Raw genomic sequence first — 13190 nt, forward strand, 5'->3', positions numbered from 1 at the left:
TAAATGAAGTAAAAACCAGACACTTAAACATTTTTGTCGCTTGCCGACAAAAGGTTTGGTGGAGGAAATCTTGTGTTCTCTCAGTACGATGTCAATCCACTGAAAATGTTAAACATGGCACATGGCACATGGCGTCCATTCATTATTGAATCTAGAAAATGTTAAGTTTATATTAAATTTCTGCTGTTGAGACAATTATTACTCTTGCCTAAATATGAGGATGATGGATTGAATTTGTGTACTTTTGTTTCTATTTTTATCTCCCCAATTGAAAAAGGACATGGTTATTTTTTTTCCTCTAAGGAACATTATATCTTTTGTCACTTTTTGTTGTTTAGGTGTTAGTATTTAATTGAAGGGCATGAAATGAGATTAAGAAAAAAAAAAACATTTGAGTGTGAAAACGGCCAGAGAATTGGGGTGATTGTTAAGGTCGCATTTGGCATTGAGAAAATGAAATTATTAAAATAAAATTATTGAGAAATTTTTTGAATTATTTTGGCTATTATTTTTACCTAACAATGTGATGAGAAATAGTAAATTTATAATTAATTACTATGAAACACTCTTATTTTCACCTAAAAATATGAGGGTTTTACTATAACTTATTCACAAACTATCTCAGGAATAATTGTCTGAATTATTTTTATTTTGTTTCACCTATGATTAGTTGCAGAATATTTTTCTTAAAATAATTTGAAGCAAAAGTGTATATTAATCGGAAGACTTTTCAAAATTTTATTTTATAAATGCTGTACTGATTGATAAAATGAACCAGAAACTTTTTAGACAGCTCAGAAACAAAGATTATTCTCCAAAATAATTGTTCACCACATGCTGTATACTGATTATTAAAGGGTACATTGCCTTAAATGAAGAGTTTGGTGGTTTTCAGAAGTAATAAATAATGAAATTAAACTAATTCCTAAATATAAAATTACAAAATAAATTGAACCAAACATGTACATAATTAAAAGACCTTCTAATTTATTTTTTTAAAATAAAGTTGAAACAAGCATGCTGTACTGATTGCTAAAATAAGTTTGAAACTTTTTGCAGGCAGCTAAAAAACAAAGATTAGTTCCCAAAATAATTGTTTTGCAAATGCTATACTGATTATTAAAGGGTACATTGTCATAAATGCCGAGTTTGATGGTTATGGAAAGGTAATGGAGCTCGAATAATTCCTAAATATGAAATGGTGGTAATTAACAAGTTACGTTAATGAGGAGTTGAGCACATGGTGCTTTTAGCATGTGCTTGTGGCACATAATAATGCTCTGTAATCTGCATGAATTGTCCCCAATATTGTGCCACGTATGTAATTCCATTTTTGAAGTACAAATTCCCTCCAAGTTTCCGTTTCTGAGACTGATCAATCACATGCATTTCTCCTTTACGCTGGGCCACAAGCCTTTCCTGGCCTATGCATTGCTCAAAGACCTTGTTTCATGGGGTATCATGTTTCTCAACAATGTTATTGTTATCAGTACTACCATGGATTGTTTTAAGGGTAAAAACTTGTAGCCAATGCAAGTAGGGCCTCATAATTAAAGCCTATATATATTTCCTAAGATCGCAGTATTTGTTTCTTAATTAAAACCAACTTTAAGGAGCCTCCAATTGAGTCACCATTACGTGCACTTTTTTAGAAAATGAGTATGACTAATCCTTGTCTTTAAAATATTGGTTAAAAAATTAAAAAAATATACATTTATTGTGAAAATCATAAGAGAATGTAAAAAAATTATAAACAACACAATTTTATGCATTCATATAAAATTTTTCATCTTTTTCTTTCCTTAATCAATATCTTTAGAACACTTGGTAGCATTTACCATAATAAAAAATAAAAAAAAAATTAAGAGATCCCAACATTGAAGGCCACTCATCAAAATCAGACTTGCATCGTTTATATCAAGTATCACAACAATGTTACGTTAAAAGAAAGAAAGATACAAAATAGATTGGGGTTTGAACCTAAGATCCATGTAGACTACTATAATATAGACTCTATAGACTACAGTATATAAAGATTGTGAAGTTAATAGTTGCTTTTGTATTTTTTTTATTATATATATTATCATGTTAGTAAGTGACATAAAAAGATCGATGGCCATCTAAATGGCTAGATAGGGTACAAAATTTGGGCATGAAAATATTTTACTTTATCTATTTTTGGAAAATGCAGTAGCACTAAGTAATGAAATCATCAAGTGTTTCACTAAAATGTCAAGCGAATCTGAGAAGGGTCACCATGGGAGATATGTCCAAACTTTCTAGAGATACTCTAGCTTGGGAAAACGTGGTAAATAATAAACAGCCAGGAATATGTGACCCGGGTGATGCCTGGACAACTTCATTAGCTGTGATGGTACCTTTTATTATTCTTACTTTTACTCCGTGCTTACATCACATTGGTTGTTATACTGTGCTCTACTTAAGTTTCACAGCGTGTTTGGAAACGTAAGTAATAGTTGTATTTTTTAATTGTTTTTTACTTGACTTTGTGCTTAACATTCTGGATGAGAAATCAAACATGTACTTAAATTACTCATAGTTAACTTTTTTTATTAGTTAATGAATTATTACAATATTATTTAATAATTTTTAAATTTTGTACCATCAGATTCAACTATAATTGCTAGATTACACTTACTTAAAACGTTACTCCCTTTAGAACAAAACTCTTGATGTTTTAATTTCTTTCTTTTTTTTTTTCTAAAATTATTGATCTTGTACATATTTCAACTCATTAGTTATTTTCTTCCGCATATACCCCATTTAACATGACCTAGATTCCACAGCTACTTTCATCATAGACATCAAATGAAGGTATTTTAGACTAAATATGTAGTTTGTGAATAGTATTAAAAATTTCTTAAGGTGTGTACATTAACCTTAAACATTAAGAGTACCTAGAATTTTAACTGAGGAAAGTAATTTATCGGAGAATTTGAATTTCTATAATTTAAAATTCATTGTTTGGATACTTTTTATGAAGAATTTAAAATTTTGAAATTTTAAAACAGAATTTTAAACAACTAAAAATTTTGAATTTCAATTTCCTTCTCAAAGATGAGAAATTGAAATTTTCTTCTCACATTCTTCTTCAAGAAACACCGTCTAAGCTCCTAAAATATCGATCGGATGTGAGCATAGAGAAATATGTATAACTAGCACATCAACCATATTTTTTTCTTTTTTTTATTCATTTTTTTCATCCTCATAATTTTAATTTTTTTTATCCAAATACAAAATTTTGAAAATAAAAGAATTTCAATTGAAGTATTTAAAATTTCTCAAAATTTTAAATTTTTCCATCCAAACACACTCTTAAGGTTTTGGTCGGAAAAAAGTAATAGTTAGAGAACAAGACTTTATCACCTTAAAAAAATTTTATTTGAGTTGAAAATAACTATTGAACAATAAAATTATTTTTTTAAGTATTTAATATAATTATATATCTAAAATTTAAACTTCGAGACTACTAAGTTCATACAAAATCTACCTAAATTGATTTCCTTGCCTGTATTATTTATTGAATGAGTATGCACAAAACTCACATTTATTTATTTCCATGTAAGCAATTGAATTATAACTTCTTAGTCCATCTAAATAGATAGTCCATATTGTGCTCACATACAACCTAGTTTTTGCCACTATCTTCTTTTGAAGATACGAATCCTAATTACAGGCAAGCTACCTGCTACCCTGGTCGTGCATGTGAGTGTGACCTTTCTGTTTACTAGAGTGCACTAAGTGCCTAGAATCATATATAATGAGCCAGATGCCCCACACAGCAGCGATGCCATTCAACAAAAAGCTGTGCTTGCGAAAGTTATGCAATGGAGAAAAGAGAACCTACCCTTATTGTGACACAAACAAGCACCCACAAACACACTCTTGCAGAGACAGAGTGCAATGATAGGGCAGATATATGTAATATGTATATGAGTGATGCAAGACCATCATTGTGGCATGTCTACGATCCAAGTAACGACCACTTTATGTATAGATGTACTGCTCCTTTCCCAATATGATGGTCCTTTTGATTCTCTCATGGGGGGTGTGAAATATGAATAATAACAATACTCATTTGAGGGATCAATCAATTTAACTGTGTTTTTGTTTCTAGTAGATTAAATAGGACCAATTATTTACGACTCTCAATTCTATTAGCGTTTTTGTGACTTTTGAGAGACCATTTTCTTACCCCTTTTGTTGAATAAAAATTAAAAGAGAGAGAGAAAACTTCATCAATGCATGTTGATGAACAAAGGGACATTAAGTGCATATTTGGTTTGAATGATAAATGGTGAGTGTAGCTAAATTTGGTAATTCAGAAGAAAAAAAAAGTTAAATTTGGTTTGGCTCACATTTCAGATGTTTGGTTGATAAAATGTGTGTTTGGATTAATTTTATGATGAAAAATAATTAATAATTTATTTATGACTAAGGTAAAACAACAAATAATCAGTTATACTTTTTCATGATCTAACCACCATGATTTTGTAGGATGGAATTGATTTTTGTATGATATTTAATCACACTAAAAATAAAATCATTTTCAGTGGAGAAAAGTTAAGTTAGAGATGCGGTAGTAAAAAATGTTTTTTCTTCATTAAATTTTAATTATATAAAATCAAGGCGTGCATAAGTAAACACTAACTCTGTTAACACTTTCTTTTGTTTCATCTCTTTGTGGGGATAAAAGTTTTCTTATTCCCTTGTCTAATAAATCATTTATTTTTTTGTAATTTAGAGTTTCAATTCGTTCCAATTAGCATAATTCTCTAAATACCTTCTGAGTTTTAATGTACAAGAAATATATCATTTCCACTTTCGCACACTGGTTTAGCTTTTGCCTTACTATGATCTTGAATGAATACCATTTTTCCCCAAATAGCCCGGACAATAGTTGTAAACTATGTTTATTTCATTAACTCTGTTAACCTATGTTTATTTCATTAAATTTTGCCTTACTAGATTGAACAGCATTATCAATTAAAAATGCTCAACATAGGTTAATATTGTACCCCTGTCCAAATAACAAAGCAATTCACGTACCTCATATATCACTCAAATGGAATTTTGTTTGATTCCTTTCCAAGGAAAATGGTGCACTTGGCCCCCATCAAGGCCCCATTTGTTTGTACACTTGAAAACCATCTTTTGATTGAAAGGAGGGGTCATGTTGTTTAAAACTCACTTGCTTCAACCCAAATATCTTTTCATCTTATTAAGGTTTCGGGCTCCAGAAAAGTATGCTAATGCCGCCAAGGATTGCGGACAAAAATCTGCAGACATACTTCAAGTAATTATGGGAACAGAAAATGTTGTTTATGTAAATCTGTTGCTTCTACAGGATTCTTTAGTGTAAGTAAAATATTGGAAACATGAAAGTACATTCACCATTAAATACTGAAAATGTCTTCTATAGAAACAATTTTAACACATTCAATCAAAAGTTTACACATAATTAAAAATAAAACAACAATTAAAAAGTTTTCACTAAAAAAAATATCTATTTGTGGAGGTTAAAAAAATCATTTCTGACGATTAACAATAGCCACAAAATATATTTCTGACAATCAAGATTAACCATTAGAAATAAAGACATCGATTTGTCGCGGTCACAATTTTTAGTTGAATGCTAGTAAATTCCTCAGAAAAATTGTGATGGTTAAAACCACCATAAATGTGCATTTTTATTTTTATTTTCACATTTTTTTTTTTGCATTTTTCATGTTTTAAAAATCGCCACAAAATATATTTTTGCCTTTTTTATTTATAGCAGTTTTAGAAACCAACAAATAACCAAAAAATATTTTTTAATTTTAATCATTTTATCAAATTTTTAATCTCTAATATTTATTTATGCGCTGGTTGTATCAAGGATGATTCATGGCTCCATCGATCCTTTGCACCCAAGATATTCTTTCATAAGAATAAAAGAACAATAACTCAATAAGAGAGATAAAAAAAAGGTAAAGCCATGTATCCAACAAAGATATACATAAAGAGATAAAGAGGTAAAAAAACCATGACTAAAAATCACTTGCACAAACTCAGATTGTTCTACAACATCAAAAGAATTAACATTGTCACTTAGCAGGAAAAAAACAAAGGTGACTAGATAACAGAGCATTCCATGCCTTCTTCCATTCTGGATCACTTCTACCTGTTGGCAACATCAATGGTGTACTGCCACTTAATATGTGAATGGGTCCTTGAAGCTGATTGTCACCTATATCTAACCAATTAAGTTTTGATAGATTACCAATAGAAGCCGGAATTAGTCCACTAAAGCTGTTAGAATTTAAAAATCTACCAATAAAAGTAATTAATTAACAATATCACTGTCACATTAAGTTTTGCATGATCATATAATCATTTATCAAAAAAGATACATCATGTACTAAAATTGGTGATCATACTGACAGAACAACTTCATTTACTTAATAATTGTAAACTTATTAGTTATTACCTTAAGTAGTTGGCTAACACCAGCAACATTAGTGAGGGTGACAGCACCTTGGAGCACAAAGATAAATCTACACATAACAATCTTGTAAACTTATCAAAAATGCATTTAAAGCCAAAAACTCTGTCAAATGTTTGAGTGTCATGGAAAATTGGGGATGGGTAGAATGTAGAAGCTGGAAAAACTGAAATAAATCAAATAACAAAGTTTACAACCTCTCCACACAGAGCGGGGTAGTCCTGATTTTGAATTTTCTGGAAAAGAGACAAAGTATATCTCATAAGTGTACGAAAAAATTCAGTTTCATGGAAAACTTTGAATTGCACCATACATTAAAAATTAGGCTGAAACAAAAGACAAATGGTATTTAGTATGGAGGTTGGTTCCAGGACAGTGAATCAAGCAGGGCACCAGACATAATGGAACTGAATTATGAAAGAAAGATATATAGTATGTTGGCAAATATATGTAGTCTTGAAAACTTGAATAACTTTTGCTAGTAAGCTGAACAGCTGAAGGAACTATATCTCATCCCATGAGAATATACTCAGGCAACTTAGTAAGCATAATAGATTTGAAATAAGTCATGATCAAACCTTTCACCTTAGCTAGGTACATTACAAAGTGTGAACCCATTTCTAGTTAAATCAAATATGTGCCTGACGTGTCAATCCTGTCAAAGCAACTTAAGTTACTACACAACAAGAGGGCAATGAAGAGGCTTAAACATCTTAACCAAAACAAATGAAGAAAGTCAAGAGTACCAATAAGTTCGATACAAATTCACTTTGTAATTCTTTTCAAGAAAATAGTTGAAGACTCAACAGTAACAAAAACTTCCAGATCTAATCAGCCTTTACATATATATAGTTCATAAATAATATATAATCAAGTCTGGTAGTCAAGTGTCACACTTCACCACTTAAGCCAATTCTTTCAGCAACCAAAAATAATAATATCATACTAATTTTGAAGGCCGCATATTTATCTTAAGAAAAAAAATCACGTGTTCAAAACTTTGTGAACTTCTTGAGTTTAACCAAGCTCACAAGCCTGCCATAAAAAGACACAAAACCCCTTTTTATTTTTATTTTTTTAAAATAGGAAATCAAATCAGTAACCACCAATAGTCATTGTTTTCTTCCTGCTCTGTTAAACAATTCACATCAACATCAACATAATAATAAAAATCTTTTTTTAAGATATAAAAAAATATTACAACAATATAAAAAATAACTTCCATATCATATAACCTTCTTTATTTAATTTTCTAGCATTTGTTACTAACTTGATATGCTAGCTGGCACACAGCAGCATGTTTCTTTAACTCAAATTATCATTCAATTTGAGTTTATAGCCTTTTCTTTTTCTTCCCCTAATTAAAGGTAAAACTACAACAATAAACCAAACTAAAAATTAAACTAAACTGAACTGAGGATTAAAAATTGAAGTAGTGAATTCAATAATTGTGATTCAAAGCTAATACCTGATAGAAGAGAACAATTTTTCCACCACGAATTTGTGCACCTCGACAATGGAACTACAAACACAAACCAACAAAAAATACTTGAGATTGAAGGATATCGATCAGAAGTGTAAGGATTCAGCGAACTAACTTGAGAGAAGAAGCAACGTTGTGCAAATCAAGTGAAGAGTTGATTTAGGGGAAACTCACGAAAATGATACAAAGATAATAGGATTCAAGGAATTAACTAGAGAGAGAAAAAACCTGATTGAATGTGAGAATGAAGCTAAATACTGAGATGTGATGATTCGAGGAATAAAAACCAAGCTAAATAATCACTACCTTGGATGTTACCTGGATTAAAAAAGTACAAATATCATGAAACTTCAAATTCTTTCCATTAAGATCAGCATAAAGTCACACAATGAGCAGATGACTAGCTTAATTGTCACCTCAAGCATATACAACAAGTATGAGGATTAAAACATAATTATTCTATTCCCTAGTAGAATAAGAGGCTTCGTTGTTTTTGTTGTTATAAAATTATTCTATCCACTACGATGCCATAATCAATAGATCGATTAATTAAAATCCAAAATCATCAAGAAAATTAAACTAGCTCAGCATGATTTCCAGCAGCTGAACATGCAATCAACAAATTAGGAATTAACTCTGTTATGGTCCACAGAGTAGCACACAAATTTCAATTTTATTGATACACTCCCACGAATTTGAATTTCATAGCAAGGTGTTTGAGTTAAAATTCATCAGATTCTTGTTTAATCAACCAGAGAACTCCAAAAGAAAAACGAGGAGAAGATCAGCACAATCGACGATGCAATTGACTACAAGCGAAACTGGGGGAAGTGAAACCCTAATCAATCTTGGATGCTAAAATTTCTGCCGAAGGAGACATTGTGCGATTCAAAATCGACAGAGGAGAGTGCGGGGAGAATGAAATGCTCCTATAATCGACATCGAAGGCAAGAGCAGCCAAATCAAACTCTGAGAAGAACTTGATGTTCGCGCAATGCACCGCGCACAACTTCGACTTTGGCACAACGTGGTACAACATCCTTCAGTGCTCGGTTCCAGAGACAAGAACATAAGAGAAAAAACCTAACCCCTAAACAACGTCCAGAGTTCAAACGAAGCGAGGACAAAACCCTAGCGAAACCATGGTGGAAAGAAAGAAAGCGCTTCACTCTGGAATCAGCGTCGATCACTTGGAACTTATCCTTCAGAGTACTTCAACCGGCGAGCCTCATGCTTTCGTAGCGGAGGTTGAAGCCTTGCGTTGGTGGAAAAATCTCCAAGGTCTCTCAGAGGAGACTAGAGCAATACAAGAACATGATGATATAAAAGGAGAGAGAGAGAGAGAGAGAGAACTTTTGAGGGTTTGATTTGATGCCTTGGTTTTTTTGAGTCGTGAGTCGAGACATGTGTTAGTTGACATGCGGCATGGTTAGCATCAACAAAGTATACGATCGTGGCGGTCAAGTTTTCTGTCAGAATTACAATATTTTCTAGCGGCTCTCGTTAACCGCCACAAAAATCCCCATTTTTGTAGTGTTCTCTTTCTTTTATTCATCCCCATTTCTAGGGACTTTTAGGCAAAGGGTGCAATTTTTTTCCCCCATTTTTCATTTGAAGTCGATTTCAATTTATTATCGAAAATGAGATAAGTTGTAATATTTATGACTTTTAGTTTATAAGTGGTAGTTTTCTTATAACTTATTTTTTTTATAACTAAAGTCATCAAATTTTCTACAATCTTTAATTTTTTTTTTTTTTGTTTTGCTTTCAACCTTTTTTTAAAAATTAAATAATTTTATTTATTTAATTATTAAATAAATATAATATAGTTTCTATTTTTTATGTTTCTCTTTAATGTGTTGTTCATTTTATATTAATAGGTTAAATTACTTATTTGATCTTTATAATTTCATGATTCATATATCTTTAGTTCTTATAATTTGAAAATGATTTTTTAGTCCCTAAAGTTACATTTTAATTCTCTTCTAGTCCTTATAGTTTAAAAGTGATCTTTTTTGTCCTTATGATTTATATTTTAATTATCTTTTAGTTCCTATAGTTTGAAAGTAATCTTTTTAGTTCCTATAATTTGTATTTTAATTACCTTTTAATCCTTATTACAAAAAAATATAAAAATAATTAGTTACAAATTAGTTATAAATTATTAACTATTTTTTATTATAAATTATCTTGCGATAGATTAATTATTAATTACTTGCTAATATTTTTACATAGTTAATTGTAATTGATAATATTATTCATATTTTGATGGTAACTACTAAAAGGGAATTAAAATATAAAGTACAGGACTACAAATATCACTTTCAATATATAGGAATTAAAAGTGAATTAAAATACAAATTATAATGACTATAAAAATCACTTTCAAACGACATGAACTAAAAAAGAATTAAATTGTAAACCATAAGGACTAAAAGAAAATTAAAATGTAAATTATAGGAACTAAAAAAACCACTTTAAACTATAGGAATTAAAAAGGTATAAATCGTGAAACTATATGAACCAAATAAAAAATTAAACCTATTAATATATTATGTTGTTTTTAATTTAATAACTATTTTTATTACTAAATTATTAGATGTTGTTAATAGTAAAAAACAATTATACAAAATAAATAATATTATTTCATAAAGTATAAGTTAATATTAGTAAGAAAATATTTTAATATTTATTTTAAAATTTTAGTTTTTTAAAATTTAAATATTTAAAATAAAATAAATATTCAAAAACATATATTAAATAACATTATGTTAGTTTTTTTTATTTCATTTAAAAAAATGAAATTCAATAACATTATTAAAAAATTATCTAAATTTTAAATATATAAAATATATTAAATAAAATAATATTAAAAAATAATATTCAAATAATTAAATAAATAAAATTATTGAAAATTTTAAAAAAAATTGAAAGTAAAACAAAAGAAAAAAGTAAATAAAAAATTCTAAAAGAAAAAACTTTAAAGGTAAAAAAAATATGACTTAAAAGTCATAAGATTAATAAAAAAATTAAACTAAAGTCATAAAAAATTTTACAATTCAATTAAAAAATAATAATAATTCGAAACAGATGTTACAATTCAGAAATCATAACATTTATTAAGACTTATCCCATTTTCAGATATAATTTGAAATTGACCCTAAATAAAAAAAATTGAAAAATATTACCATGTATGCATTAAGTAGCAACAACAATAATAACAAGAAAGTCTAAAGACAACGAAACCAAATTATTTATTTGAACCCACAAAAAATAAAACCTATAGAAAAATTCTTATTGGGACAGTGTTTTAGCCTCAGTTGTTCTTTCTTTCTAAGTACACTCTTCTTTTCTTCTTCTAAAATTAAATTACTTAAATAAATTTTTCTTAACCTTCTTCTCTCCCTCGCATACTCCCTCTTTTTTGTTCACTGTAACAACAAAAAAAATTTCATCACACTCCTCTTTCACTCCCTACATCCCCTTAGATATCTTGTGATCCTTTTGTTCCCCCTTTATTGCCTAGTTTCTTGCTCTAGCATTAGGATTTTTCATCCTCCAAAACTTTGGCTTGTTGCAATGAAGTGTCTCTTAAAAATAGGTTTGGTTGCTAAGAAGAGGAAAAGAATTGAGAAGAATTTTTCAATATTTAATGTGGGTTCCATACCTCTTAACAAAAGTACTTTTTTGTTGTTTGTTGTGCTAAAAAATCTAACTTTACAATAAAAATATATTTTTGTTATATAGTAAGATAGAGTTAGACTTTCAAATTAGGAGGGACTAAGAATATAAATCAAATTTTGTTCAACAAATATATGAATATTACATTTTATATAAAATATTCATATGTTTTTAAAATGATCCGAGAACATATATATAAAATATATATTTATATAGACAAAAAACTAAATATATTTTTTAAAAATCCAAAACTACTATTGTAAAGTCATTAATTTCTCGTGTCACTAAAAATATACATAAATTTCACAATATCGGTATTTTTATTTATTTATTTATGAAAAGTCTTACTAACTATGTTCTAAATCAAAATAAATAACGTTATTCACAAAATTATGTTTATAATACAATAGTTAACATCTATTAAGAAGATTTTGCTTTTAGATTGTCAACAATCCAGCTAAATCGTTAGACACAACATGACAAACTTTCTCATCACAAACAAGGGCAGGATCTTCTATAGCAGCAGTGATAACTTGATCATCACATTTCTTTTTACTTAATTGGTCTTGTTCTCCTTTTTCAAAATGAATTTCTTAGCAATACTTCATATATTTACCATAATGGTTATTGCATTCGATATTTCTTTGCTTCCACATTTCAACCTCTTCTTTTACTACTTGCATTTGATCTTTTGTTTTTACTACTTCTCCCCTATTTTTACTAATCAAAACCTCTACCTGCGAAGAGAATTCCGAAAAGGATGCTTGTGTTGTTTCCTTTCGAACTCCTTCATTCAAAATATAAGTTTTAACATGATCTAGCTAAGGTTATAACTTATAACACAACCTGGAGTAGAATTAGAAACCCATAGGTAAATTTTTCCTAGAATCTGGAAAAGTACTAAGAAACCAAAGAGGCGCCATAATTAATCTCATGATCAAATCTAACACCCGTGTTAAACAACTAAACAAAACAAGTATGAAATTAAATTCACTTAATGATCAGCAATAAAAGTACATTATTTATAGTACAAATTCTCATGGCCTGTTTCAGACAAAAAAAATATTATTGCTACAGATTTAGATCCATATATAATCTTAAATTTCTTCCGCTGAGTTTTAGCTACCATGTGAGTTATTGGCAATTAATATGAATCAAATCACTATCATTGACCCATTACCTAATATCTAAGTCATCTCATTGTAAATGGTGGCCGGATAATTTATATATATAGATAATTAAAAATATTTTTTTCATTTTCTTTATAAAAATAAAATAATTAATGTTATTAATATACTATTATGATGATTTCTAAATAAAAAAAATTGGTGATTAACATTATTTCTAATATTAATATACTATTATTGCCATCCATGCAGTTGTAGAAATATTGAAATTTCTATCCCACCCTTTCATCCACGACCATACTTGTAGCCTAGCTTGATCCAGAATCTTTCCTTTATCAAATGATGAGCCTCTGAAGATGCATGAGTTCCTCCAATTCCAAATACTAGCCACTGT

The 13190-nt window shown here is 29.0% G+C and overlaps 1 long non-coding RNA gene across 4 annotated transcripts; it reads right to left on the bottom strand.

The window, feature by feature from the left end:
• Nucleotides 1-5980: 5980 nt before the first annotated feature.
• On the bottom strand, nt 5981-9530 carry LOC114419000. 4 transcript variants are annotated; one of them, XR_003668153.1, is made up of 6 exons: nt 8217-9520; nt 7974-8027; nt 7091-7160; nt 6703-6741; nt 6491-6557; nt 5981-6256 (listed from the first exon to the last, which is right to left on the bottom strand). It is a non-coding gene; the product is annotated as an uncharacterized LOC114419000 (long non-coding RNA). The 4 variants fall into 4 exon arrangements; XR_003668154.1 differs by having other exon boundaries at nt 6491-6741; nt 7084-7160; nt 8217-9524; XR_003668152.1 differs by having other exon boundaries at nt 6491-6741; nt 8217-9521.
• Nucleotides 9531-13190: the final 3660 nt, after the last annotated feature.

The sequence above is a fragment of the Glycine soja genome, chromosome 7 (genome assembly GCF_004193775.1).
Source record: "Glycine soja cultivar W05 chromosome 7, ASM419377v2, whole genome shotgun sequence".
Lineage (NCBI taxonomy): Eukaryota > Viridiplantae > Streptophyta > Magnoliopsida > Fabales > Fabaceae > Glycine > Glycine soja.